We start from the raw sequence: 27,069 nt of genomic DNA, 5'->3' as shown, positions 1-27,069 counted from the left end.
ATTGGTGAGGATTTTTATCAAGCCTTCCCCACGAAAGGGGGTGTAGGGTTTGGGGAGGATTTTGGGGGAAAAGACGTTTCCAAGCAGGCTCTTTCCCGATTATATATCTGTTAGACGCTTGGTGGTGGCAGCAATAAAGTCCAAGGGCAAAAGGTAAAATAGTTTATACCTTGGGGAAGTTTTAACCTAAGCTGGTAAAAATAAGCTTAGGGGGTTTTCATGCAGGTCCCCACATCTGTACCCTAGAGTTCAGGGTGGGGTAGGAACCTTGACAATAGTAAACACTGGCATTTTTATCTGTTTGAATAATCAAAGTGGTGCTTTCCGTGCCTTCTTGATTGCAAAGATTTGAACTGCTTCCTGCTGAAGGTCCATAGTCTGGGCCAGCTCATGCTTTATTGAGATGGTTGCTAGGCCAACCAGCCTCTCCTGTGTCATTGTGGAGCGTAAGATGTGTTTTTATTAACTTCAGCTTGGAGAAGGTGCGTTCTCCACCGGCAACTGTTACAGGAAGTGTTAGAAGTATGTGCAGAGCAACAAAAGCATTTGGAAAGAGGGTGGTCATCTTATATGTGCAAATATATTCCAGAACAGCCTTTGGAGTTGACCCTGCTGAAATGCATCTTGAAAGGGCTACAGGTTCATCACCTAAATCGCTCGCATCAATATCACGTCATCATGTGTCAACACGGTCTCTAGTGCCCTGCATTGCTGGTGTGGGTCTTCTTCAGGTATAGTGAGGAGTTTTGGAATATCGTACAACATCCCAAATATACTGCTGGATTCCTTGAGCTGCATGAAACAGTCAACTGACTGCATTTTACAATCTAGCACCTGGTTAAAGAATTCAACTTTGAATTGTTGTTTGGAGTCTCTTATGGGATTATCCCGTGCCTCGTAATCAAAATGTCGTCTTCTTCAGTGACTCTTGCATTCTTGAATGGGTGGGAAAATAGATTCAGTGTGAAGTTCCTCTGCCAACTTCTGTGCACTCTTCAGAATGTTTTGAAATCCCTCATCTGACCGGTGAGACTATAGGTTTGACTTTGCTTTGTCCAGTTGTTCCATTGCTCCAGATATATCAAGGTCAACACCTTGGAGTCTCTTGCTTACAACATTTATTCAAAAAATATGTCATGCCACAACACTAAGCCACATAGAAATTTGAAGTTATGGATGTTTCTGGTGATTCCATTTCCCTCTGCCACTGTTCTCTCATGAACAGTTCCTGTCATAGCATTATCCTCCATAATGGCAACTATGGCATCATCTATCTTCCCAATTTGGTGTTTGATAGGCTTTATTGCCTCCAGTCAACTTTCTCATCATGTGGCACACAGTGGTTTCAGTGTCAGAAGATGTTCCCAGATGTTGCTTCAAAATTTGCCATCGATGAGTTGATGTAGAGAAAAATACATAGATTCTTTGAATTATATTAAAAAATTCAGCAGCCTCACTAGAAGCTGATGCTGCATCACTGACCACCAAGTTCAATGAATGAAAACTGCATGGGACAAAAAAAGCTCTAGGGTTTAACTCTCAGATCTATGTCTGCACTCCTCTGTTCTTTCCTCTCATGTTGGCACCATTATTGTAGCCCTGACCTCTCATGTCAGCTATCGCAATTCCCGTATCTTCCAGCTTTTTAAGAAGCACATTTGTCATACCAGCTCCTGTAGTATCATCAATGTCAATAAATTCTAGAAAATGCTCTCTGACAATGACCATTGCAGGGACATTTTCACTACGTTTCACAAAATGCACCATAAAAGTCATTTTTTCCGTATAGCTGATGTCAGGTGTGCTGTCCAGAGTAATAGAGTAATATCTTGCTGACTTCAAATCTGCCACAATCTTCTATTTGACTTTTGTTGCCAGTAACTATATGATCTCATTTTGAATGGTTTTTCCAAGGTAGTGGTGTGTGTACATTTCTTGAGTGGTGACTCTTCTTAGATGCTCCTGGAGTACAGCATCAAACTCAGTCGTCAGCTCCACAATTTTAAGGAAGTTTCCATTGTTTGGCACGTACAGCTGATCTGAAGCGCCATGCAGTGCTAGGTTTTGAGTAACAAGCATTCTCACAATGGCAATGAGCCTTTTCAGAACATTTTGCAGTAAAGAGATTCTGATGTAATCTTCTCTTGATGCTGATCATCTATGGTGGCCTTTAACCTTAGTCTCATCTCAAGCACTTTCCACCTCTGGAATGCTCTCTGGTGATTTGCTGCCTCCTCATGGCATGCCAGACTTCCAGCCAGATTTTTCCAGTCCTTTGTTCCTATACAACCCAATGTGGCTGGAGCATTAGACTGGAAGAGTTTACAACAAAAACAGTATGCAGCATTCTGGGTTTTTGAGTACATACGCCATGGACTCTCCACTTTGTAACCATTGGGGATTTCACACTAGTAACGTGTTGGATGGAAATTTCGACTTTCATTGTCTTTGGGGAACTTGAAGTTTTTCACTTGTTGTGGCCCACGCAGTACAAGGAAGTCCTTAAGGCTACTGCTCAAGTGGGATCCACAGTCCTAGATCATCTAGACTTAAGGAACTTAACTCAGCAGCCGCTGTTTCTTGCGCCTCCACCACACTTTTCTCTGATCTATATTTTTCTTCAGGAATGTGCATGATTACATCCATATGAGATGGAGATATGGATGCTGCAGTAGCTGCCAGGTCACCTGCACTCTGACTAAGTGGAAGATCAGGCATCTCCTCACTACTCACATCCTCACTGGGGCCGAATGCTCACCGTGAATATTTGTGTCTATGTATCTCAGGAGAGCTCCTTCCTGCTTAGACAGAAATGCTTCCTTTGCTTTCTTTCTTTTTCTGAATGCTGCCCCAGAGGGGTGGTTTCTTCTTTCACTCATGACTGTTGTTCTGTGCCAGCTACAGTGGCTCTCAACATTCAATTGCAGGGGACAAATAAGCGGGCTGGTAGCAGGGCCTGAGTGAGGGAAGATATCAGCATCTTAAGGGCCTAACTGGCTCCTACTACTTCAGTTGACTGCCTGTTCTCCTCAAGTGGGTTCAGGGAAGCAGTAGGAAACAGGAAGCTCCCTGAGAAGCTGGTGTTAATCAGTCCAGGCTCCTGGGGGTACATAAAAGGCTCCTCCTCCTCTTTCTCCCTGCAGCTCCTTCTGCTTTCTGTTATTCCCTTTCTCCTTTTCTCCTGCGCCCTTCTTCCTCCAGCACAGCACTCATAGAATCATAGACTTTTAAAGGTCAGAAGGGACCATTATGATCGTCTAGTGTGACCTCCTGCACAACGCAGGCCATGGAATCTCACCCATCAACTCCTGTAACAAACCCCTAACTTATGTCTGAGCTATTGAAGTCCTCAAATCGTGGTTTAAAGACTTCAAGTTGCAGAGAATCCTCCAGCAAGTGACCCCTCCCCCACGCTGCAGAGGAAGGCGAAAAACCTGCAGGGCCTCTGCCAATCTGCCCTGGGGGAAAATTCCTTCCTGACCCCAAATATGGTGATCAGCTAAACCCTGAGCACATGGGCAAGACTCACCAGCCAGACACCCAGGAAAGAATTCTCTGTAGTAACTCAGATTCCACCCCATCTAACATCCCATCTCAGGCCATTGGGCACATCTACCATTAGTAGTTGAAGATCAATTAATTGCCAAAATTAGGCTATCCCATCATACCATCTCCTCCATAAACTTATCGAGCTTTGTCTTGAAGCCAGATATGTCTTTTGCCCCCACTGCTTCCCTTGGAAGGCTGTTCCAAAACTTCACTCCTCTGATGGTTAGAAACCTTCGTCTAATTTCAAGTCTAAACTTCCTGATGGCTAGTTTATATCCATTTGTTCTTGTGTCCACACTGGTACTGAGCTTAAGTAATTCTTCTCCCTCCATGGTATTTATCCCTCTGATATATTTATAGATCGCAAATCAAATCTCCCCTCAACCTTCTTTTGGTTCGGCTAAACAAGCCAAGCTCCTTGAGTCTCCTTTCATAAGACAGGTTTTCCATTCCTCAGATCATCCTAGTAGCCCTTCTCTGTACCTGTTTGAATTCATCCTTCTTAAACATGGGAGACCAGAACTGCACACAGTATTCCAGGTGAGGTCTCACCGGTGCCTTGTATAATGGTACTAACACCTCCTTATCTCTACTGGAAATACCTCTCCTGATGCATCCCAAGACTGCATTAGCTTTTTTCATGGCCATATCACATTGACAGCTCATAGTCATCCTATGATCAACCAATACTCCAAGGTCCTTCTCCTCCTCCGTTACTTCTAATTGATGTGTCCCCAGTTTATAACTAAAATTCTTGTTATTAATCCTAAATGCATGACCTTGCACTTCTCTCTATTAAATTTCATCCTATTACTATTACTCCAGTTTACAAGGTCTTCCTCTTTGATATCCCAGTCCTTCTCTGTATTGGCAATACCTTCCAGCTTTGTGTCATCCGCAAACTTTATTAGTGCATTCCTGCTTTTTGTGCCAAGGTCAGTAATAAAAAGATTAAATAAGATTGGTCCCGAAACTGATCCCTGAGGAACTCCACTGGTAACCTCCTTCCAGTCTGACAGTTCACCTTTCAGTGTGACCCGCTTTAACCAGTTCCTTATCCACCTTTCAATTTTCATATTGACCCCCATCTTTTCCAATTTAGCTAATAATTCTCCATGTGGAACTGTATCAAATGCCTTACTGAAATCATGGTAAATTATATCCACTGCTTTCCCTTTGTCTAAAAAAATCTGTTGCCTTCTCACTCCACCATATCTGTGCATCTAGAGCAGAGAGAATACATATTCCCCAGCAGCAGACAATTTTCTACACTCTGGGTCCTAGTGGCACCCTCCCTCCCTGAGTCTGGCACCTCAGGCGGCTGTCTCAGTTCGCCTCATGGTAAGGCCAGCCCTGTTGTACATGAAGTAGTCTCAGTGGAAATGGATTAGTGAGCAGAGTGCAGGTGAAAGTCAAATGCAATTCTTTCACCTCTCTGTGTTTGGCATTGGTGTGACAGCTGCTGGAATACTGTATCCACTTCTGGTGCCCACAATTCAAGAAGGATGTTGATAAATGGGAGAGAGGTTAAGAGAAGAGTGACAAGAATGATTAAAGGATTAGAAAACATGCCTTATAGTGATAGACTCAAGGATCTTAATGTATTTAGTTAAACAAAGAGAAGGTTAAGGTGTTACTTGATTACAGTCTGTAAGTACCTATATATGGGAAACAAATATTTAATAATGGGCTCTTTAATCTAACAGAGAGAGGTCTAACAAGATCCAAAAGCTGGACATTGAAGCTAGACAAATTTAGAGTGGAAATAAGACAAGTTTTTAATGGTTAGATTAATTAACCATTGGAACAATTTACCAACGGTCATGGTGGATTCTCCACTGACCGTTTTTAAATCAAGATTGTTTGTTTTTACAAAAGATCAGCTCTAGTTTTATTTTGGGGATGTTCTACTGTGTGTTATACAGGAGGTCAGACTAGATGATCACAATGGTCCCTTCTGACCTTGGAATCTGTAAATATATCACATGCGGTTTGTATACTTTGCAGAAGATACTCTTTTAATTTAATTCACATTAGATTAACAAGTTAGGAAATATTGCAAGAACCTTAGCTGTTTGTATCACTAAAATATACAGATTGTGGCCAGATTATGGAGCACATTTAACAAGAAACACAGGTGTAAGTGCAACACAGCCAAGTTAATATTGCTGTAGAAATTGTAACTTCAGCAGTCTTCTCTGAGAATTTCAAATGGTATAAGTACTGCACACATGTCTGAGAAGCTGCATATGAGCACACTGTATCTCTATAGAATGCAAAGCTTCAGACTTAATCTTTGTGCTGCCCATGCACAATATGCAATTCCTAAGTGTTCCTAACTTTGTTAATTTTTATCCACTTTAACTTGGTTGATAACATTCTTTTCAATAAAAACTATTTAGATGCCTAATTTCTAGTTTTAAAAATTGTCATTCTTGAGAAGGGTATGCAGCACAAGAGGGAGCAAGCACAGGCCTGGGGAATTGGGGGGGCATAGAACTCCTCCGGCCCCTGCAAAAATGATCAAATTTATATTCCTGTGCATGCCTCTCCTCTTGAGTTGCCTGAGTGGAAAAATTATGGTAGCAATTCCAGTCCCATTTCCCCTGCTCGCTTGCTCAACCCTTCCCCCCTCCCTTGGAAAAAACCTCAAAACAAGTGGCTGAAGACATATCACTCAAACATTCAAAACATTAGAAGTCATGTTTGAATGCAAGCTAAGCATGGAAAGTTTAATCTAAGAAACAGTGAATTTTTCAGAAAAGTTAAGAGTATGTGAGAACAGGAGCTAAAGTTAAGACAGTTTGTGTAAACTGAACTATAGGGATTGCTGTAATGTTATAAAGTAATTATATTTATATAAATACAGTTATATCTAATATACAGTCCTCTATTCCTTGTTGTGCGAGTAAATGATTTTTTTGGCTTGCTGGCTGAACCAAAAGCAAAACAGATTTCAGGGTTTCCAAAGTAAATTTTTTTTTTCTGGTAACTTTTATTTTGAGGTCAAACGAAATGTTTCATTTGACCCCAAACAAAGAGAGGTTTTATTTCTAATTTTTTTAAAACTTGTTTTTAATACAAATGGAAGTATAATTTAATAGAAAAAGCAGTTTTGAATCAAAACAAAAACATTGTTACAAAAATATAAAAAAAGTGATTTTTTTCAGAATTTTATTTTTTTTCCCCCCAGACAAAACAATTTAGCAAGTTTACAAAATGTTTCAGGCAACTCCAACGTGCATTTTTGGCAAAAAAAAGAGTTGCTTCAGAGAACCATTGCCCAGCTCTACTGCTAACCCGAACGCTCATTTTACTTCATATGAGTGTGTGCAAGAAATGTACAATCAAGCAGAGACACTTACCGTCCTGTAGAAAAACATGGATCTACTGCTTATATTTCTATAACTGACAATCAGATCACCACAATAAAATAAAAACAAACATTACCATTATCAATTATTGTTATAAGTTTTTAATGGCCATTTGAAATTTTTAAATATACAAAAATCCAATTTACAGATACGGTTTAAGAAGCATTCTGATCTCTTCCCCCGTTAGACTGACAGATGTTTAGATAATACAAATGTCAGTGAAAATGAATCTCTTATCCAATTAAAATAGTAACAAATGGAATCTCTGCTTTCTTCCATCCCACACCTCCCATTGTTCACTAGAATGTGAACTGAATAGCTGCAAAGCATCCTGTTGTCAAGCAATCTGCCTCAGCAATTTCACTGCAAATGAATGTGATCATTATGCATTATAAATATGTTCCAAATGGCTTTGTGTGTCTGAAAATAATACCCGTTTTCTCATTAACACTTTTGGTTGCCTTTTTTTTTAAAAAAAAATGAAGAAAAAATGGTGTTTTCATTATAAAATGGCATATTTTGTTAATTAACTAATAGTTTCCTCTTACTAGTTACTGGGGGAAAAGCCTGGTAAAGGGATGTATGTAGAAGGATGAAAGAGGGAACAGCTAAGTTTGTGAAGGATGGCCTGTGCTGTACTGTGGTGTGTGCCGTGGATGGAGGAGTAGAGAATGGGTTCTGTTAGGTAAATTAACTTTGTTTTCTTGCTTTTGTGAGTTTGTGTCAGATATACTGTATATGTAGCAACCCTAACTGCTTCCAAATTAAGTTTTTTCTATATTATTTTATTATGTTCCAAAAGCAATATGTAAAAGCGTTTTTACTTTAACATGCTACAGTTCTGGAATTATGTAGCTTTTTTAAAATGATGGACAATATGACAGTGGTTTGTTTAAGAAACTGTTTCTATTTCCTTCACTTTCCATCATCTGTGTTCTAGGGAATTATATGGCAAAGAAAAAGGCTTCTATCCTCTACTTCTTTTTGTTAAGGGATCTTTGAAAGCTAAACTTATTCTCTTTCCCTCTCCAAAACCCTGGTGAGTGTTCCCTTTAGTTTTAATTCCTCCTCTGCACTCTTTCATTCTTCAAGTAAAAGTGGGAAGTATTGTGAACAAAAGGCATTAACTAGTTTTAGACTCCCTTATCTTCTCCTAAATCACCCTGGTCTCCTGCTTATACTCACCCTTCCCCAAAATAGAAAGGAAACTCGTACATAAAAAAAATCTGAATAACTGTGTGATGCAGTTCATCCAAAAGGTGGGAGAAAACAAGTGTCTCTTACTAAAATGAGCAATTTAGTTTCCCTGCCCCTCTCCCCAGCACCTTCTCCAGTTCAAGAAGGAAACTCTTATCTCTTGCATAGCTGCTAACATTTTAAAAGTTTCCAGGAATAATTTTCCCAGTAAACAGGAGAGTGCCTGGTCCCATGGCTAGGGCACTGGACTGGGCCTCAGGATATCTGAGTCCTATTCCAGCTCTGTGACTGACCTCCAGTCAGGTAGAATATTTCCAATAAAATTCCAGTAAAAGCCTTAGGGAACCAAAGTCAGAGTGTGACTAAACTAAGTAATTGTCACCCATTTTCACCTTTTCCCACTTATAAATTTTAAATGAATGTTAACTTAATTTGCTCTCGTCACCACTTTGCAGTCTCTACTCAGCCACCGAGACACATCCTGCCAATCAGGGAAGGCAGCAGCTTCCACTGGAGGCTGCTACTTTGCTGGAGATTAAACATTTGTGAGGCCAGTAAAATGAGTTCTATTGTCTGTTGTCGTACATCAACCTACTTTAATAAAGCTTTACCAAAAAAAAGTAAGTATGTTAAATCTTAAGCAGGGGGCATGAACATTTCCTTTATCAAAACAAGGGAAAGCCCTTAAATTCCAAATGATGGGCACAATACAAGATTCAAGATCCCTAAATTCTGAAGCAAGATCCATTGATTCTACAACACGTTGGTGCAATGACTGGAAATTCTCTAGTAAGTTAATTTAAATTCTAAAATAGAGATTTTCAATGTTATCTCAAAATTACAGACACTCAACTTGAACATTTTAAAAACTGAATAATTTTTTTAAAATTACACTATCTGATCACCCTTTAAATGTAAATTTCCAGATTACATTTTTTTTAAAAATAAAGATTAAGGTTTGGTTTTCTCTTATGAGCTTTATAAAGGTCATTTCAACAACAGAGATATGGATTTATTGACTATGTACCTGATCCTGCAAACTGTTCTACATAGGCACAGGGAACAGTTTCCAGGACAGGGACCTATTTAGGGGAAACAGCAAAATTGATTACACACAAAGTCATGTGAAAAGCTTGAAATACAACTCAAAACAAAGGGAAACTTGTTTACTAACTTAAGTTGATTGCCTTAAGTGTTACTTGCAACTGTAGTAGGATACAATTCTCACACAGAAGGGTAATTTTCAAGTTAACACATTCCCATTAAAATAGATTTATTTTATGCTTCCCCCACATTCAGTTTTCAGTATATACAATACTTTTGTATTAACAAAGAATAACTGCATCACAGAATTTGTCATGCGGGAAGCTGGAGGTTTTGGCAACCGCTTAGGGAACAGTTGGGCCTTTTAGCACCTGAGAATGCATCGGAGGAATTTTGGAATGTGAGATAAGCACATTAACTGGATGGGGATCGGGATCAAAGTATGGACTACATTCTGCCACGCTGACTCATCTTTAGTAGTATTCTTACACTATTAATTAGAAGCCCTTAACTTCCATGTAACGTACTAAGACTCTCCAAGAAAGCCAATGAAACAGACTCTCTCCAGTCATTAATTTATCTCATGTATATCTCCCACCAAGATGTTTAAGACGTTTATTAGGATTTGTTTTTATTCTATATTCTATGTATTCCACAAGGCAAGAGGGCCAGTCTATTACTGGATCATATCATTTACTGCATAAGGTGAGTAACTTCTCCTTTGAATAGTTCCTTGGTTGCTACACTTAGGTGACTACCAAGCAGTATCTCTTATAGGAGAAAGGCGCTTTAGAGTCAGATCTAATACTAAAGACAGAACTGCTTTGCCAGCCGCAGCATCTTACTGGAAGCATGAACCAAGGCATAAAGTTTGGAGAGAGTATGTATTGAAGTCCAGGTTGCAGCTCTGTAAATTTAAACAACTGGAACATTTTCAAATAGTGCCATACAGATAGACTGGGACTTTGTAGAATGGGCAAGTACTTGAGAAGGAGGTTGAGCCCCATAACAAAATATAATATGCCCCAAGATACACCTTCAGAGTCTTTGGGTGGAAATTGTGGATCCTTTGCATATGTCTGCAAAAGAAATAGAAGAGTCTGGTAGACTTTCTTAACAGCTTCGTTCTGTCCAAATAAAAGGCTAAAGCACCTCTGACATCCATGGTATGGAAGGCAATTTCCTCTCTGATCGGATGTAGCTTTGGGGAAAAACTGGAAGATTAATAACCTCGTTTATCTGAAATTCAGAATATACTTTAACTAGGAATTTAGGATGTGGCTGCAATGAAACTTTTTCCTTGGGGAAAGCTGTAAAGGGAAGATCTACCATTAAAGCGCCAATTTCTCAGACTCTCCAGACAGAAGAGATGGCCACCAAGAAAGCCATCATCATAGATAGGGGTCAAAAATATAAAGGGAAGGGTAGCCACCTTTCTGTATACAGTGCTATAAAATCCCTCCTGGCCAGAGGCAAAATCCTTTCACCTGTAAAGGGTTAAGAAGCTAAGGTAACCTCGCTGGCACCTGACCCAAAATGACCAATAAGGGAACAAGATACTTTCAAATCTGGAGGGGGGGAAAAGTTTGTCTGTCTGTGTGATACTTTGTTGGGAACAGATCAAGGATACAAGTCTTCCAACTCTGTAAAGTTAATAAATAATCTAGCTAGATATGCATTAGATTCCGTTTTGTTTAAATGGCTGAGAAAATAAGCTGTGCTGGAGGGAATGTGTATTCCTATTTTTGTGTCTTTTTGTAACTTAAGGTTTTGCCTAGAGGAATTCCCTATGTTTTGAATCTGATTACCCTGTAAAGTATTTACCATCCTGATTTTACAGAGGTGATTCTTTTACCTTTTCTTTAAATAAAATTCTTCTTCTTTCAAGAACCTGATTGATTTTTCATTGTTCTTAAGATTCAAGAGTTTGGGTCTGTGTTCACCTATACCAATTGGTGAGGATATTATTATCAAGCCTTCCCCGGGAAAGGGGGTGTAGGGCTTGGGGAGATATTTGGGGGGGAAAAGACGTCTCCAAGTGGTCTCTTTCCCAGTTCTCTGTTTAAATCGCTTGGTCGTGGCAGCATACTGTTCAAGGACAAGGCAAAGTTTGTACCTTGGGGAAGTTTTTAACCTAAGCTGATAAGAATAAGCTTAGGGGGTCTTTCATGCAGGTCTCCACATCTGTACCCTAGAGTTCAGAGTGGGGAAGGAACCTTGACAATAGGTGACACAGAACTCATGGCCAATGGTTCAAAGGGAGGTTTTGTAAGGTAATTAAGTACCAGGTTTAAGTCCCATATTGGGGTGGGCTCTAATTTGCAGAAAGATTAATTAAGCCCTTGACGAATCTTGCTGTTGTTGGGTTGGCAAACAGTGAATATCCCTCTATCAGTGAATGAAAGGCCGTGATAGACACCAAGTGAACTTTGATGGAACTTATAGAAAGACCAGTCTTCTTTAATTCCAGCGGGTAATGGAGAACAGTGGAGAGGGAAGAATGAACAAGCAAAAAAACTGTTGCAGGATGCACCAGTGGTGGAATCTCTTCCATTCTTTGAAGGTAAGCATTTCACATAGATGGCTCCCTGCTGTTCAACGATACCTGTTGTACTTTTGCTGAGTACAACGTCTCTATACTCAACCACCACTGAGGAGCCAAGCTTTGAGTCAAAACTTTCTAGAGTTGAGATGAAGAATCCAACTGGAACCCTGGGAAAGTAGATGTGGAATGGCTGGAAGTCTCAATGGTGGACAAGAAGCAAGGCGAATCAAGTAAGGATCTCATACTTGTCTTGTCCAAGGAATGAGGAAGTGTGACCCTAACAGCATCCGTATCCCAGAAGGCAAAGGGCCCCCTGGCAGTGAGTTTCAGCTGGCCTGACCAGCTCAGTGTTCTCCAACTCACTATTGTTATAATTTGTATCTGAAAGGTTTCATATAATGCTTTTGGAAAACTAACACCATGCTGGTTATTAATATCACTGAAATGTTTGTAACAACAGTGTAGGTGAAATTATGGATACTCTCTGGTATGTTTTGGAAACTAAACAGACAAAGGAGACAAAAAATAGGTTTTTCCAGATGAAGGGGAAGGCAAACATCTCTGGCTCAGTGGCAAACTGAGCCAGTTGTGACTGGCAACATGGACAATGGACTTTTCACTTGCATTGGAGGTTGCAGGAAGGGCATTTATATTGTAAAAATCATGGGAGATTGCAAAATCAACATGGTGTCAGCTCCCAGGGAGGACACAGCAAGCAGAGAGTCAAGCTGAAACCACCGGAGGGCTTCCTGACTTGTAAAACAAAGACAATCCCTCTGGGGATATTAAAAGAAGACTGAGACTCCATCTTCATTCATCACCTTAGGAGACAAAGAAACCAAGCAATTTGTTTTCTGTGATGGATCCTGGCCTGGCTGGCCAGTAAAAGCTGGAAAGCAGATGGTGGGCAAGAGGAACCGTCTTGAACAAAGACTATCTTGCCAGATTAAGTTTTAGTCTTTTAGGTGCATGTTTTCACTTGGATTTGCTTGTAATCATTTCTATCTTTATCCCTATTATTTGGTATCACTTAATTTATGTTCTATTGCCAATAATCTTGTTTTGTTTTTACAATAAATCAACTCAGTACTATGCTTGAACAGAAGCATATGTTTACCTCAGTTAAATTAATAAGCTGTAATGTACTGACTCTTAAGAGCAGCAAACTCAATATCTTTTCCTCTGAATGGTGATATGGTCTGTGCACTGCCGAGAAACATCTCTGAGAAGCTCAGTGGCTATAGTTTACTGATTGTTACTTGCTAGACAAAGTTTGGCTGGGAGAGCCTCAAGGAGTTTGCTGGTGCGGAAGAGAGACTAGTGTGACTGGGAGCTGACAAACTAATCTCCAGCAAAGCTCACTCTTGCTGAGGCAAAGGGGTAACACAGTGGATGGATCACAGCTCTGGATATCCCCAGCAGCATATTACAGGAAGGCATTCCCTATGGACTGGGGACCCAGCCCTCCTCTTGAGCTGAATTTTTGCACTTCCTTTTGGTTGTGACAGAGGTCCACTGCCAGAAGCCCTTAAATCAGAAAAATAGACTTGAGAATTTGAGTCCAGCTCTCACTTGTAATCTAGGGACAAGTGCCTGCTCGGATCATAGGCCATGGCGTTTTATATGCCTAGTAGAGGCTGAGATGAGGATTTGATTGGCTATACACTAGTTACATAGGTTTTATTACTTTGGCACAAAGGGAGAGGGATCTCACCCACACACCCCACCCCCAATTGATAGAACACGCAGGCTATATTGTCTGTCATGACTGACTGACTTGCCCCTGATTAATGGAAAGAAGTGGATACAGGTGTTCCTGAGTACACACGTCTAGGAGGTTGATATGAAGAAAAGACACTTGTGCTGACCATTCGCCCTGAGCAGTGTGTGCATGGCTAGGTGCATTCACCATACCACAATGTTAAAGTGATGGTAGGAGGAGCTTGGATGAGAGAGACTCCTGCATAGCCTTTGGACAGCTCCTTTTGCCAACTGAAGGAGTGCAGTACTCAGGGAGAGACAGATACCAGCTGTGTTCGGGATATAGACTGTTCTGACTCATCCATGGAAGCAACCAAGATGTACCTGGCATGTTGTGTTACAAAAGTATAAGCTGCCATGTGTCCTAGAAGTTGATGGCAACTTCTCACTGACATGTGGGGGTTTATTTGAACCTTGTAGATGAGATTTGTTAGGGCTCTAAACCTGTGCACAGATAGGTAGGCCTGGCTGTTATGGCATCTGGAGAAGCCCCTATGAACTCCATCCATTGTACTGGGATCAGAATGAACTTTTCAATGTTGAGTTGAAGACCTAACCTGTGGAATTGGACATGGCTGCGTAGACTGTGGAAAGAACTTTGTCATACAATCCCCCAGCCCTTGAGCAGGCCAATCGTTCAGATAAGGGAAGATGATTATACCTAACTGCCATCGCTAAGTGGTTATGACTACTATGACCTTTCAGAAGTTATCCTGACAATGTAAAATGAAAAAGCTTCTTTTGGTGGGGGTTTGGGGGTGAAATGCAAAAATAAGTGTCCTGAAGTTCAAGGGCTGTGAACCAATCTCTGGACTCTAACAATGACATTATAACTGCAAGAGCTATAATAAACATTACCAGCTAACCAGGGAAATTTCAACCTTTTGCCTGAATGGGCAATCACAGACACATACGATTCCCTGGTGATTAACTTTTACTCCAAGATCATAAGGCGTAGTTTTCGATAAAATTACGTTCTTTAAAAAATTCACACACACATCTCACAATGACCGAGTATTCAGAAATTACAAGCTTTCAGTAGAGACTTCACATGTTAATCTTCATAGGTAACACCATGAAAGTGGTGTGTTAGGTGCAGTGAGTTTGCAGGGTCTGAGCCAGGAGTTGCTTATAAAAAGCAAGGAACCATTTTCCAGTTCGCACCAATGGGCCTGTGTGCCACAACTTCCTCTAATGGAATTTGGAGCCAGTCTGCAATGCACTTCATCAGCTCCTGAAATTGCTTAAAATCACCAGCCAAAGAAGGTGGTGGAAGTATTACAGCCTCATCTGGTGACGATAATGAAATATTCATTTAAGGTGTCACCTCCTGTCTGTTTTTTCCTCTTACCCCCTGAAAGTCTCCTCTCAGAGGTCTGGGCTGTTGAGGAGGAAGTGGTGGATCAGGCAAGTGACTTTCTCTATGATCCCCAAGGGAGAAACTAGGGGCTTTTGAGAACTGGTGGCAATAAACAGCCAAAGATCCCAATAAGTTCGCAGAAGAGGCCCGTAGGATAGGGGAGGCAACATCCACTGCTGGTGATACCAGTAAGATATCTTTCAGCATAGGTGCCAGAGGAATTGTCCTTTCCACAGTAGACAGACAAATCTGAGAATCAGAGGAATCCTCCTCACCGTAGTCTAAAGGTGGGGTGGGAAACGGAGATGGGGATTGTTGTCTGCCCCATGTGGTAGATACTGGAGAGCTGGGAGGCACCAGGGAAAGATATGATCTTGGTGACCCAGAAGATCTTAGTATTGACAGCCGTTCAACTGCTGGCCAACAATGGAGATTCCAGCACCTCCGAACCAAATAGCTATCTGGAATATCGGAATTTCTGCAATACCAGACATATCTGAGCTAAGACAGGACCCTAAAGTTACCTGTCCATGTACCAAGGACAGCAGTGCTTGATGAGATGGCATGAGTACGAGGATGCTGAAAACTTTGGTGGTGCATGCGTGGAGGTTGAAAATGGTATAGAAGAAGCTGCTGCCTTCTGGTATACCTGTGTAATAGCTTGGGACGCTGGGTTGGGTACTGAGGGTGGAACAGAGGAGTATGAATATGGTACAGACTTCTTTGAAGCAGAATACTTAGTGTGTCTGCTGGAATGGTCATGTCTAGTTGGCATCAAGGGAGGTTTCAGTACTAAAGTATGCTTGGTACCGCAGCACTTGGAGGAGGTTGAAGTTTTCATTGACCTTCTGGTACTGGAACAGCATAGAGCTCTAATGATACTTGCTTTGGGACCTGAGGTCTCCGAAGTGGTCACTTTGTGAGATGACCAAGATTTCTTTGAAGATTTTCTGGTAGGAGATCTAGAGCTCCCCTTCCTTGAAGTCTTACCAGTACTCTCTGTGATCTTATCCTACAATGCTCTCTGTGACTAGGATACAGAAGTTGACAGAAAGAAAAGGAGTACTTGTGGCACCTTAGAGACTAACAAATTTATTTGAGCATAAGCTTTCGTGAGCTACAGCTCACTTCATCGGGTGCATTCAGTGGAAAATACAGTGGGGAGATTTATAGGCATAGAGAACATGAAACAATGGGTGTTACCATACACACTGTAACCAGAGTGATCACTTAAGGTGAGCTATTACCAGCAGGAGAGCGGGGGGGGAAAAAGCCTTTTGTAGTGATAATCAAGGTGGGCCATTTTCAGCAGTTGACAAGAATGTCTGAGGAACAGTGGGGGGTGGAGGGACAATAAACATGGGGAAATAGTTTTACTTTGTGTAATGACCCATCCACTCCCAGTCTCTAGTCAAGCCTAAGTTAATTGTATCCAGTTTGCAAATTAATTCCAATTCAGCAGTCTCTCATTGGAGTCTGTTTTTGAAGTTTTTTTGTTGAAGAATTGCAACTTTTAGATCTGTAATCGAGTGACCAGAGAGATTGAAGTGTTCTCCAACTGGTTTTTGAATGTTATAATTCTTGACGTCTGATTTGTGCCCATTTATTCTTTTACATAGAGACTGCCCAGTTTGACCAATGTACATGACAAAGGGGCATTGCTGGCACATGATGGCGTATATCACATTGGTAGATGTGCAGGTGAACGAGCCTCTGATAGTGTGGCTGATGTGATTAGGCCCTATGATGGTGTCCCCTGAATAGATATGTGGACACAGTTGGCAACAGGCTTTGTTGCAAGGATAGGTTCCTGGGTTAGTGGTTCTGTTGTGTGGTGTGTGGTTGTTGGTGAGTATTTGCTTCAGGTTGGGGGAGTGTCTGTAAGCAAGGACTGTCCTGTCTCCCAAGATCTGTGAGAGTGATGAGTCGTCCTTCAGGATAGGTTATAGATCCTTGATGATACGTTGGAGAAGTTTTAGTTGGGGGCTGAGGGTGATGGCTAGTGGCGTTCTGTTATTTTCTTTGTTGGGCCTGTACTGTAGTAGGTGATTTCTGGGTACTCTTCTGGCTCTGTCAATCTGTTTCTTCACTTCAGCAGGTGGGTATTGTAGTTGTAAGAATGCTTGATAGAAATCTTGTAGGTGTTTGTCTCTGTCTGAGGGTTTGGAGCAAATGCGGTTGTATCGTAGAGCTTGGCTGTAGACAATGGATCGTGTGGTGTGGTCTGGGTGAAAGCTGGAGGCATGTAGGTAGGAATAGCGGTCAGTAGGTTTCCGGTATAGGATAGTGTTTATGTGACCATCGCTTATTAGCACCGTAGCGTCCAGGAAGTGGATCTCTTGTGTGGATTGGTCCAGGCTGAGGTTGATGGTGGGATGGAAATTGTTGAAATCATGGTGGAATTCCTCAAGGGCTTCTTTTCCATGGGTCCAGATGATGAAGATGTCATCAGTGTAGTGCAAGTAGAGTAGGGGCATTAGGGGACGAGAGCTATGCTAAATGTGCTTGAAGGCTGGGGTACAGGGGGGTTCTCAGAGGCTGGATCAGAGTCTGGTCTTAGGGACTGCTCCATCCTGAGCTACTTGAACTTAATTTCCCTATTTTTCCTAGATCTGCTTTTCAAAGATGTCCAGATCTTATACTTGGCTGGTACGTGGGTATTTCCCAAACAGCAGAGGCACCAAGAATGACCAGCACTAACTGGGATGGATTCCCGGCAGGAGAGACAGTGATTGAAGTCTGGGAATTCCTGTATACCCCAGCAGTGACAAACCCCAAAGGCAGCCCCTCAGCAATGGGCGGAGGAGGCTGATAGCTTTTAGTTTATTCGGAATTCTATTTTTAATCAAGTTATTTTCTATCTCTATGAACTAAGCTAAAAGAGCTAAGCAACAGGATAGACTAGAGCAGGCTTGATGAATGTTCTCTCTCAGGTCAAAGTGTGGTTGAAAAGGAACTCCGGGTGGTTTGCCTACGCGGCTCAGCATAGCATCAGTATGGGGCATAACAATATCTGGAGACCAAGTGTGAGCTGAGCAAGTATTGCTACCAAAACACTCCAATCAAAGGCTCTTACACACCTGAAGTGGAACACCATAAATACACTACTTGAAGAAGAATTAGTGTTTTTAAATATACTTTCAAATTAAAATAGTGATCTCAAATACCAACAGTCCCCTTTGTGATATACTCTTTTCAAAGATAAATGGACACTGAAATATTATATGTTGTTATCCTCAGCTCTGAATGAATAATTCATACTCAAGTTAATTAACGCCTGGTAGAACCTATTTAAGCAGTAGTCCTGCTGTTGTTAAATCATGTTCATGCATGACAATAAATTTTCTATTACTATAAACTATATTGGTCTGAATATTGGAAGCAGAGGGTCTTCTCACGGATCCAACCTGGCTCTAGTTGGTATTTGTTTCTAGTTTTAGGAGTCCTCTTTTGGACAGCTGCAAAGTTTTCTGGACATCTCTTCAGCTCTCCTCCTCATGTGTTTTTTTCCTCATTATTAATAATAATAATTGTTTGTACTACAGTAGCACCTAGGACCTAGCAGTTCCCTGTTGCTGTTTGATTCCAATACCACAGGAAGGTATCCCTTTAAGTACTCCATCAGGATATGAATTGCAAAAGTATTTTTTTTACTATTCAGTTTTAATATATGAACTGTGCAGTTACAAGCAGACACCTTCATTTTGCAAGCATGCCGGATGGCATAAAGCCAGTGACCAAGAGTCTTAAAGCCTTCCCTTCCCCACTGTACATTTTTTTGGTTTTGAGGTAAAGTTCCAGTCCACACCTAACAGGCAACCGTATGGGAATTCTCCTCACACTGCTACCAAACTACTGAATCTGACCCTGCCCAGCCTGGAGCTTCACTCCCTACGAACACAAAGCCTTGGGAGCCCTGAGCAGAAGTGCTGCAAAAGCAGATGGTACTCCTATGCTGTATACAGGATTGAAGAGATGAGAGGAATGCTAATTTAAAGGGAGACGTAAGGCAGGGAGAGAAGGACTGGGAAAACAAATGGGAAAAAAGATAGGATTATGAGATGGAATGGGGAAAAATAAACAGAAAGATTAAGAAATCCCATTGTACTAGAAAACGGGCCTCTGTCGTCACTGACAGGAGACACTGCCCTCAGTAAGAGTCAATCAAGCATCTGGAAATGTACAAGAAATAGGAAAGGCATAGACCATGATCTAACAGAGGAAAACTGAGGGGAGGAGGGGAGAAGGGAGGAGAGAGACAGAAGCGGGAGATATACTTTCAATTATTTTTGGTTTTTTATGCCTCCAAGTTTATCCATTTTTCCCCCAATGGAAGGAGCTCCAGACCACTTCCTTCCTACCACCAGGTCTGGGATTGAAAACCTCATTAATCCTCTTCTCTTGTCATCTCTACTTCCTCTTTCCACAACCCCACTACCCCTGTAAGTGTAAGTCACTTAGTGGCAGCACCATCCCATGACTTTGCTACTGGGCCATCTAACGCCTTGTCTACATTACTGCGGTAAGTCGACCTAAGTTACGCTACTCCAGCTATGTAAATAAGGTAGCTGGAGTCGACATAGTTTAGGTCGACTTACTGCGGTGTTTACACTGCGCTGCGTTGACAGAAGATGCTCTCCCGTCAACTTACCTTAATCTTCTCATTCCGGTGGAGTGTACTGGAGAGCACTCTGCGGTTGATGTAGTGGGTCTTCACTAGACACACTAAATCAACCCCGCTGCATCAATCGCAGCAGCATCCATCCCCAATAAGTGTAGACATGGCCTGAGGGTGCAACCAACTTCCAGCACACAGGCACTCATCATCCCTGGCTTCTGTTCATTTCATAAAAGTGTATCAAGAGCCACTGCACTGCACTGCCAAATGTATGGCATAACCAGTAGAAGTGGTCTCCTTAAAGTGCCTTCCTTTTATAAAATGATACTTCCACCTTGCCTCATATTATGCTCTTTAAAATGTAGTTAAAATGTGATCCTCTATCTTAATGAGTGCTTTACTGGCTTGAACTCTGCCATTTAGCTGCACTTACATAAACCAACTACTTAATACAATCTATATTTTCATAGAAGTTGTATTTTCATAAAACTCATCCCTGACTTCAGTGCAAGTTGTATCCACTTATATCAGAGCTGATATGGTTCCAAAGATTTTATTCAGAGATCCTTGCAATACAAAAACACAACTGGTGTGTTAAATATGGAGTTTTGAGCATCCACCCTATACTTCCTGACTTTCATTAGTTTAAATCACAATCTTAATGTTAAAACGAACAGGTTTTCGAATCTTATTTTGTATGCCAGAAGTCATCTTTCTGTTTCCATGCCCACACACTTTCATATAGGTTAATATTCTAACACAGCAAAGAGAAGGAATGAAAAACTGGCAAAAATTTGTATTCCGTTTAAGTCTCAGGAATGAAAATGAAATAGTATGAAACATTTTAACAAAGCACGTGGGAAAGAACTATGGAAATGAAAATGCACTATTAAAATTGTCTAGTGGTCAAGGCTCATATTTCAATAGAAGAGGCTGCAAAACAAATATATCTTAATTCTAAGAACATGAGAATTTGAAGGACCAAGTATTTAAAAAGCAGCCTATTTAAATCAGGTAATCATTAAGTCCTTTCTGTGCACACAAATCTTTGAGAAAAATATCAGGAGAGGCTGATGCCTCTGAAAATTTAGCCCTATGTATCACTAGAACTGTACAGTATCCTATCATTAAGAGAAAGATGCTTTTGTCGCCGGCCAGCTGTTCACAAATTTACAGACTTTAAAAAATGACTGACAGATTTAATAAAAGTTTTCAGTTCACATGGATTACTCCCTTACTATACAAGATAGTAATTTCTTTGGGACTGGCTGTGTCTCCCTGTGTATCTGTATAGCACAATGGGGCCCTAATCTTGATTGGGGCCTTTGGGCACTACCAGAATATACATTAATTTGTAAGAATAAATATAAAATCAAATGGTTAAAAAGCTACATTAAGGTAGAGTTAAGGTTACTTGGTGGTACATCCTGCCCTTGCAGAATGTTTAACTGAGCAAAACTCAAACGTCTGAAAACCAGGAAATACACAGTTAAGGTTGACCATGCAACCTTAACTTTTCCCTCGTTCAGCAATGCTCCAATACACCACGTTAATACACATCTTTAGTCTGCCAAGCCCACAGTTGCTGATGTGTACAAGCTCTTCACTTCCTTACACTGTCACTCACAGGATTCCATCTAAAAGTATTAAAGGACAAAAAGAAAAAAGGCTGCCCATGCCTCCCTCTTCAAGCAATGCCTCAAAATGTATACAGACTTGCACTGGCCATTGACACTGTCAGACTCAGGATGTTCCAGATCCAGTCACACAAATACTTAACTGACTACCCAGAAAGAACACTACGCATACACAATTCAAGAGCCACTTCACAACCTTTTACAACTCCCTTACACCTACTCACAAGATACTATTTCAACCTACACTTTCACTTAACCATCATTAAAGCATTAGAATCCTTTCAATGTTTCACCTCACTGCTGACAATATCTTTTGTAATAAAAGTCCTATTGCCTGCTACCAACATTACCTACACAATTCTGCATAGAAATAATGCATACTGCATCCTGAAGGTACACATACACCTCTTCCCTCTTCCACATAAGAGGGTGGAAAGCATAGTGAGACAAATATGGCAGTTTCCTGAAATAGCCTTGAAAAACCTTATTGAATTAAGTTTAAGTATCTTTGAGGTTCAGTGTACTAAATGAAAAGTTTATGTATTATTGTGAGCCGGGATTATATGTAACTTCTCTAGGGGGAAGATATTATGTAAGGCCTGGATGATCAGAGGACTATATTCATCAATGTGCCAGACAAGAATGGACTTCTTGGACAATATGGGTGAAGTGGATTTCCTGGGAACTATCTAGGGGAACATGAATGCAAGTTCCCCAGCTCTGGTTATGCAAAAACCCTGCCCTTTGAAGCTATGCTCCAAGGATAGGATCTCTGACCTGGTCTACATTACGAAGTTAGGTTGATGCAAGCTGACTTGCATTGACTTTATTTGTGCATGTGTATACATTCAAACTTGTCTTCTCCCAACATCAGTACCCTGTTATTTCGCTGTAGTAACATCACCCCCATGAATGGTGCTGAGCCATGGTTGAGGTACTGTGTGAATTAGACACTGCATATGCACTGCGAGTGTAGACACCTGACCTATATCAACCCTAACACTTCAGCTGCTGTCCCATGATTCCTGACAGTGACCCCTCTCGTCACAGCTGTGCACTCCACTACCCAGGGGTCAGAGAGACCAGAAGCTATAATCCCCTGTAAAACACCTGCATAATTTTGAAATGCCTATTCCTGATTGTATATCTTGGCAAGCACTTATAGCAGCTTTCTCTTGGTGTATGGCTATACTCTAGATGCTCTCCTGCCTGGAGTGATTATCTTTGAAAAGTCATGGAAGACGGAAGAGATTCCAGAAGACTGGAAAAGGGCAAATATAATGCCAATCTATAAAAAGGGAAATAAGGACAACCCAGGGAAGTACAGACCAGTCAGCTTAACTTTTGTACCTGGAAAGATAATGGAGCAAATAATTAAGCAATCAATTAGCAAACATCTAGAAGATAATAAGGTGATAAGTAACAGTCAGCCAGGATTTGACAAGAACGAATCTTGTCAAACTAACCTGACAGCTTTCTTTGACAGGGTAACAAGCCTTGTGAATAGGGGGGAAGCGGTAGATGTGGTATAGCTTGACTCTAGTAAGGCTTCCGATACGGTCTTGCATGACCTTCTCCTAAACAAACAAGGGAAATACAACTTAGATGGAGCTACTATAAGGTGTGTGCATAACTGGTTGGAAAACCATTCCCAGAGAGTAATCATCAGTGGTTCACAGTCGTACTGGAAGGGCGTAACGGAGGGGGGTCCCGCAGGGATCAGTTCTGGGTAAGATTCTGTTCAATGTCTTCATCGATGCTTTAGATAATGGCATAGAGGGTACACTTATAAAGTTTGTGGACCAAGATGGGAAGGTTTGGCAAGTGCTTTAGAGGACTGTGCCTATGTATTTCCTGGTATTCAGAAGTTTTAGTTTTGCTCAACTCAACATTCTGTAAGAGGATGATATCCCAACAAGCAAGCTTACCTCTGCGTTACTATGATTTTTCCACTGAATTTCCCAGTTTGTTGAATGGAAAAGATAGATTATTGGCAGGAATTAGTAGTCATTTAGCAATTGTATTTATTTCCCTCAATTTGCATACATAGCCAAATAAGACATCCCCAGGTCATGGTGTGCAACTTGCTCTCCAACAAACTTCTGCAATCTCATGATCCAGGAATCAATCAGAATCCAAACACTGAAAACCCTTGCAGCACACACACTTTTTCTGTCAGTGGTCAAGGTAACTGCACTGTCCAAACCTACACACCGTGTCTCTTTAGACACATCAAAGTAACCTGCCCCAGAATCAAGTAGCCGCCACGCCTCCACCTTTCGCGCTAGTAAAATACAGATTTTCCCAATCCAAATGTCGACCTTTAAACCGATGTCATGATGTAACCTTAAATATAGCTGGGCTGCCATGCCACTATAATAGATGTGCTGAATGCCACCAAAAGCCAGGATAAGAAAAGCATTCATGATCATTTAACTTTAAGCTACCTCCCCTTTTATCTCATACTTATTACTGTTCCTGAACACCAGCACACTCTCCTTCCCTGCGCCCTCAATAGAACATTTGTTGATTCTGTCCACTAATAACTAATCTTGTACTAAGGTCAGGTCCAGACTCTCTCTCTCTCTCTCTGCTGGCATAACTATGTTGGTGAGGGGCAAGAAAAGGTAGGATTCCTAACTGACACAGTATACCTATATTGATAAAGCACTCTTAGTGTAGACATGGCTTAAGATGCTAGTGATAGTACAATCCCCTTCAAAACTCTGCTCAAGGATGGTCCTGGCCATTTTTGGCTGCTTTGATAAGGAATGTTTATATCCTTACTCCATCCCACAGAGGAATGGTATTACCCGCTCATTACCTCACAGCAGTCATTATTTTTCCAAATCTATCCATGAGCACTTTCAGATTTGAATGCCTGGCTAAACACTATAAATAGAAGTTACTGGGTGAGTTTTTGACTCAAGGAGCCGGTATGAGATTGTACATAAATTATGTTTAAAATTGATCATCATAGTGGACTTAAGAAACTGTGTTCATTGTCCAATTATCCCCCGAGACAGTTCAACTGAAATCTCCATTGGGGAGTTCTCTGATTCAAAGTGAGATTATTTTGGCAGGGGGATAGGGATGTTTCTACGTGGACTATTTATTCATGATACACCTTACAGCAGTAGCATAGTTTATCATATGTGACTAAACAAATAGAAATAGAGTTCTATATTTGTCAGGAATGCTTAGATTAGATATCTGCAGTTAACAGTAAAACAAACACATTAAATAGACGTAACAACAAATCATAAAATTCATTTCAAAGTTAAAGAAAACAAAAAAAAAGTTTTATGCTTACATTTACCTCAGTGCAGAGGGCTTACAAAGGCCACCCCAACCATTTACACCCCAATCTAGTTCTTAACATGGGATTTAAGCATAGTTTGGGGACCTTCTGCAAGCTTTTGAGTTTGTGGTGAATTTAATCCAAAGAAACAAGACTCAGGTGAAGGAAATATACTTCTTCACTTATTTTGCAAAAGTAATTTATATGTTTTATAAATATTTCCAAGTCTTTGTTTATGAAAGTTTGTATGTACTGCTGAATTTTCAACAATTCTACAATTTACATAATAAAAATGTGTATGATAATTATTCTATTTAGTATGCTTAGACCATCCAACTGGATTATATATCCTGTTTATGTATGTTTAAACTGGGCTTGAACTTGAATTATCATTAGTAAAATCAGTAGAACATGACACATACTGTAGAACACCAACACTCAAAGGGATTCAGTATGATGTAAGTAGTATTATACTTGTATTTCCCATCTACTTAAAAAAAAAAAAAATAAAGAAGGACAGCATGTTTCTTTTCTGAAGAAGCAGCTTACCAATTTCTATGGATAATTATAAAAGTAGAATATATTCAACTACTTAGAAAGGAAGAGTTTGCATAAAAAGCACAATGATATTTATTGCTGTTTGTCATAAATATAAAGGAAAGGGTAAACACCTTTAAATCCCTCCTGGCCAGAGGAAAAACCCTTTCACCTGTAAAGGGTAAAGAAGCTAGGATAACCTCCCTGGCACCTGACCAAAATGACCAATGAGGAGACAAGATACTTTCAAAGTGGGAGAGGGGAGGGAGAAACAAAGGTTCTCTCTGTGTGTGAGGCTTTTGCTGGGAACAGAACAGGAATGGAGTCTTAGAACTTAGTAAATAATCTAGTTAGATATGCGTTAGATTCTGTTTTGTTTAAATGGCTGAGAAAATAAGCTGTGCTGAATGGAATGTATATTCTTGTTTTTGTGTCTTTTTGTAACTTAAAGTTTTGCCTAGAGGGATTCTCTATGTTTTGAATCTGATTACCCAGTAAGGTATTTACCATCCTGATTTTATAGAGGTGATTCTTCTACTTTTTCTTCAATTAAAATTCTTCTTTTAAGAACCTGATTGCTTTTTTCATTGTTCTTAAGATCCAAGGGTTTGGGTCCGTGTTCACCTATGCAAATTGGTGAGGATTTTTATCAAGCTTTCCCCAGGAAAAGGGGTGTAGGATTTGGGGAGGATTTTGGGGGAAAGACGTTTCCAAGCAGGCTCTTTCCCATTTATATATTTGTTAGACGCTTGGTGGTGGCAGCAAAATGAAGTCCAAGGGCAAAAGGTAAAATAGTTTGTACCTTGGGGAAGTTTTAACCTAAGCTGGTAAAAATAAGCTTAGGGGGTTTTCATGCAGGTCCCCACATCTGTACCCTAGAGTTCAGAGTGGGGAAGGAACCTTGACACTGTTCCATTTGGGAACTAACGTTTATACAGAACACTCACTTCAGTGACCACTATTTTACAGGAATTTATCCTGTATTCATATTTACATTATTTATAAAAAGCAAATATCCAACTAAAATTAATACTTGCACCATCACAATTATAATGCTATCACACAGAAGACTGCAATCAGTGCATTGAAATGCCTAAGTTAAAAACAATTAACACACAAGCTCCCCAAGACCAGTATTCATGTCAAAGCACAGCAGCAGGGTTTTCAGATTGTTCCCTCCCCTCTACACATTTGAGCAGTCTCTCAATAGTGGTTTTAGTCATATTGAGAATTTCTGTTCAATTAAACATGACTATTCCTTTCACAACCGTTTATGTGCCTTATGCCAAAATATTGCACACAAGCAGCTACCTATGATGACAACTCTAGAAAAATCCATTTAATAATCAATTGTTGAAAAACCAACAAAAAAGAGCACACAACAGAAATTTTTGTTGGATCTATAAAAACTGGCTTTAAAGTAAGAAGTTTGATTTAAAAAACTCCAAATGGCTACTTACTAAAAAGTAAAAACTCGTATTAAGTTCTATGAACCAAATAAAACCTACTTTTTAAGTTTGTATCATAGCACATTTCAAAAAAAAAGTGTATCATTTGGAAGAGCCCCAAAAGATCTGGAAACTTCAGCGACACAGGTTGTAGATTGGAAGAACGTGGCGGACTCAGAGCAAGAGCCAAAAATGCTCTACAAGATATAGTAGAAAAATCACAATTGCTACAAAATAGATCAGTAATTTCATGTTGTTCTAACACAATGCTTTTGGAAAAGATTTGCACCTCAAAAATAAAACTATTTCCTTGTATATGTATGTCACACAAGGGCTTCACCTTGGACTATAAGAAGCTTGGAAAAGTTTGTTTTACATTTCCATATACAGTGGCCCTTCATTCCAGGTTGCAGATATGTGATAAAGCAGAACTCCATATTTTCCCTAACAGGATCCAGGTTGTTTTACCTCTTCAGTGCATGTTTAAAAATAACCACAAGCAATTACTGTAAGTATTTCCCTGTGATCAGATGATTGAGTAAGTATTCACATGCTCAGCTCTACAATACACTTTGGTGGCTACTAGCACTTTCCACTACTTTTTATGATATACGATACCACGTTCTCCTTAGAATCCAAATAACTTTCATATCAGATTTTAACAGTTTCTTCTGAAGTTTCCACTTATAGATTTAACA

At 40.4% G+C, this 27,069-nt stretch overlaps 1 protein-coding gene across 5 annotated transcripts in view; it reads right to left on the bottom strand.

Annotated features, from left to right (window-relative positions):
• Positions 1-27,069, bottom strand: part of CPEB3 (cytoplasmic polyadenylation element binding protein 3) — a 189,567-nt gene that overhangs the window by 89,975 nt on the left and 72,523 nt on the right. The gene's annotated exons all lie outside the window — the stretch shown is intronic.

This window comes from Lepidochelys olivacea, assembly GCF_965140295.1.
Source record: "Lepidochelys olivacea isolate rLepOli2 genome assembly, chromosome: 7".
In the NCBI taxonomy this organism is placed as follows: Eukaryota; Metazoa; Chordata; order Testudines; family Cheloniidae; genus Lepidochelys; species Lepidochelys olivacea.
Note: the sequence above shows the minus strand (reverse complement) of the source record. Positions and strands in the feature narration are given on the sequence as shown.